The 4,078-nt window shown below is 30.3% G+C and overlaps 1 long non-coding RNA gene across 2 annotated transcripts; it reads left to right on the forward strand.

Annotated features, from left to right (window-relative positions):
* The first annotated feature begins 254 nt into the window (after window positions 1-254).
* Window positions 255-2,990, forward strand: LOC145042672 (uncharacterized). 2 transcript variants are annotated; one of them, XR_013680737.1, is made up of 3 exons: window positions 255-572; window positions 769-1,933; window positions 2,550-2,990. It is a non-coding gene; the product is annotated as an uncharacterized LOC145042672 (long non-coding RNA). The 2 variants fall into 2 exon arrangements; XR_013680723.1 differs by having other exon boundaries at window positions 256-587; window positions 2,550-2,987.
* The last annotated feature ends 1,088 nt before the right edge of the window (window positions 2,991-4,078 follow it).

The following is a 4,078-nucleotide window of genomic DNA, read 5'->3' on the forward strand; positions in this document are numbered from 1 at the left end:
AAAAGTATCAAAATAGGTAAAGAATGAGGAGGAAAGTGCAGGGACTAATTCTGCCAAAAAAAGATAAGTTTACTATTCCATTTGAGAACTTTAATATATATATATATATATATATATATATATATATATATATATATATATATATATATATATATATATATATAAGCTTTCAAGAGTAGTTTATATACATATTAATCTCAAGTTCCTTCATGCACAGTGACTTCTTTTGATTGGACCAATATCAGATTTTAGTTTATTTATTTATTTTTGATCGGTGGGTGCAAGGAAAACATTTAAGATCGGTCTCTCTTCCTTAGACGTGTCTGCTTTATGGTTTGAATCGTGTCCACTCACCGTCCCAAAAATCAATTATGGCTTTTCTTCCTAATACTATATCTTCTTTCTATAATGAAAAGTGTTGTCTTTTTTTCTGTTTCTCACCTCTTATCTTAGTTTTCTCTACACCGGTGTAGAAGAACCTATCAAACAAAGAGTCACCTTCTCTTTTTGCTTATCTGCTTCCCTCATACCTTCTTACGCTTACGCTTCCATACCATAGTGACAGGGTTCAGGTATGTCGATTTAAGGTTCGTCTCTTTTTTCCCTCTTTTACTTCTTCTTTGAAGTCCATCTTCACCAACTCCATCTTAAAGTTAGTGATTCTATTTTGACATAATGAATTCATATATAATTTTGGACAAACCTTCTCTGTGAAAAAAGTAACTAATTTGGGGCTTATTAGATTGGTTTTTTGTTCATTTTTGGCAGATTTGAAGATGCACATTAGGTGCTTGGTGAAATGCTTCAAAGAACCGGCAAGATTAGTTCTACTCATATGGGTCTCATTTGTGCATGTCTACATCATCACTACAAAAAGATTGAATAAAACTCAGCAACTCGCTACTAAATCTGGTCTACCAGGTGCTTGATATAATGTCGAGGTGGGTTACATCTTATTGTTTTTTTATTTTCATTCGATAATTTTGATTGAATAGTCTTTTGATGATCTTGTTTCAATTCCGGTTCTTCGTGAGGGATAAATATTATGTTGATTTTGAAAAAAAAAAGTTATAATGTTTTTTTTTTAATTTCTAGTCATGGTAGCAATCAGGCATATATCTTTACTTCCGGATCTGAAAAGAGTCTCAAAGAGCTCTTAACTCACATTCCTAAACGATTTTAATGCATCTTCATGTATGCAACCACAAAGTTTATTTTAGAGCCTTTAGTGTCTCATTATTGCCTCCTATGAGATTGTATTTCGAAATTTACCCCTATGACTTCAATCTATTAGATATACCTCTCTTAGAACTTCAAGGCCTTAAAAACTTTTAAAGTTGCTTTTTATCATCGTACCAAAAACGAAGCAAGTACTCATTTAACTTACGTTTGATTGTTTCTTCTTTATACAATGATGTGTTAATCTTATTCTTAAGGCTCACGAGTTATTAATACAAGTTAGGATCTTTAAAGGGGAGGCCTGAGGCTGACATTTTTTTTTTGATAAGAACTATTAGCAGATTTCGGAAGGTTACCCATGCTTACAGTCTGGTGAGTTGATTATCTTATCTCTGCATTGATCCTTAGTTATTTTTACCGATTGATCAACAAACATATCAATCATTATGGTACAGAGATAATGTAGTATGGACTCACTTCTTTATCTATGCATCAACTCAACCATTATTAGAAAACTAACCACGAAACAAAGATATTTTTCTGGTCCTTAAAAATAATATTATCAGTCATGTTGCCTTTGGTCTGTTTTTGGCTTTTTCTTTTTTTAAGTTAACGGTTGTTGAAGCAGGGTAAGGAAGAAACACAATTTTGAAAGATTCAGTTGATAAGCTTATATGTAGGTTTGAAAGGCTGCAAATTATGATGACAAGGAGAAAGGGGATAATGCATTTGTTGTTTATAGAGGTGAAAGGAGGTAATTCTTTGATCTTTCACCCTTTAAAGATTCAATCTTATTTCTCATTTAATGTTAAAGAACTGATCTGACTTTGGGTGTTTGTGTGTGTTTCTTGAATTTTGACACATGGATGAATCACCACATGAACTTATTCACAACTTTGTATCTCCAATGAAAGCAACAGATAAAACAACATCACTAATAATATTACTGACAAACTCATCAATTTAGCACCAAGGGCAAAATGGTTAAGTTGATATTTGGAGACTGACACACCGAGTAACATTATGAATTCTTTTTTTGGGTAGTTGATAAAAGAGATTTTAGTTTATAACTTTAAAAATTTATGATTAATTAAATTTTCTTTTATTGAATTGTATCTTTGGGTATTTTTTTCATGTACTTTGTTGAGCTTATCCAAAATGCATAAACCATCATCATTTATAAACAATCATTTCCTGTTTTCCTCAACATTTGTTGAAATTACTCTTTATTTGCTATATGGACAAAATACTTTACTTTTTACCAATGTGTATCTATATTTATGCACAGACTCCTAGATTTTAACTAACCATTTGCTAAGAACCTTGAGTTTTAAGTTTTCAATGATGGTTAGTTGTTTTCATTCATGTAGGAAGTGAAGAAAAGGAATAGAGGGGGAAATTGAAGCAACACAAACCAAACTTACGGACAACAACTCTTATAACGTCATTTCCACACACGTGAGAACATGGGAGGTCTAATTACAAAAAGGAGGAGCCACCGAGAAGGCCCTTAAGCACGAGACTGGACGCTACATTAAAGTCCTTGAAAGAAGAGTAGATGACATTGTCATCATATCCACATTCAACTTTTAATTATCATCTTATTTGGACAGTAAGTATAGTTTTGCAAATTCTAATTTGTTATAGCAACGAATATTGATTTGTATATTTAAATGACATTTGTATACCTAGGTTGGGTGTATTTCTCAAGGTAAAAATCTACCAAGCTATAGCATTTTACTTCGAGTAAATTTCTTATTAACACATTATACATCACCCATCAAATATCAACAAAAAGCTCACCCGTGCAACGCATAGACCCTTTACTAGTTAAAATAGAATTATTTTTTTTAGAAAAACCCATCATTTGATATGCTATATGTGATTTAATTAAACGTATGAATTTGGTAACTAATATGATTATATGATTACATAAATATTAGATTATAACTAATAATTTTTAGAGTACATGACTAGAAAACACGAATCTTATTTTTATACATTTTACCTAATAATTCATTTTTAAACTCAAAGTATAGTGGATGCATACAATTTATATGTTTGTTAATGATTGGCTAGAGGAATATTTTTTAGGTTAATTATTGAAATACCAAATTGTGTAGACTATGAATACTATCATAAAATATTATATTTTGAAAAGCAACATAAATGGGTATTTATTTTGGACTTTATAGAACCAAATTTTTCATGAAATTCATCTCTTTACGAAATGACAACATTTTACCAATACGAAATAACGATCCATTGCTAAAGCAATCTCGGTAAGAAACATATTGTAAAGTTTAATTTGTCGAATGAATGATCATTTTTGTCGCATATATTCAAATGTGATCACTTTATGACAAAACTCCATTCATTTTGGTTTTTCTCTAGCCACCAACTCATTTATGGAACATCAATCATTGTGTATACTGTATATGGATTGTTTTAACTGTAAATTACAATTTCCTTCCATATGGTTGTTGATTTTATATGATTCATATCTGAAAAATACTTCTAACAGTTTTATTCGTAATTCAGAAAAAAAAAAAAAAATCACTTTTTAGTCTTTAAAATAAATAAATAAATGATGATTTTGTTGCTATCTTCTTTATATTATTGTTGGTTAATCTTTTCGTTGTATATTGATTGAATAAAGACAAATGTTACGTTTGTATTTATATATAGCAAGGAAATACACCAAACACTAGGGTTTACGGCCCATTTATAAAATAAGAAAACTTTGGCCCATCAATACGGTTTAAGGTTATATTTGACGTACTAGCTATTAGTTGAAAAACTAGCTGATAGCTGAGTTGTTAAATAAAAAACTAGCCGACAGCTGAAAAACTAACTAATAAAAAAATAACGATTGGTAAAACTAGTTGAAAAGTTTGCT

The sequence above is a fragment of the Lactuca saligna genome, chromosome 1, assembly GCF_052625555.1.
Source record: "Lactuca saligna cultivar CGN05327 chromosome 1, ASM5262555v1, whole genome shotgun sequence".
NCBI lineage: Eukaryota > Viridiplantae > Streptophyta > Magnoliopsida > Asterales > Asteraceae > Lactuca > Lactuca saligna.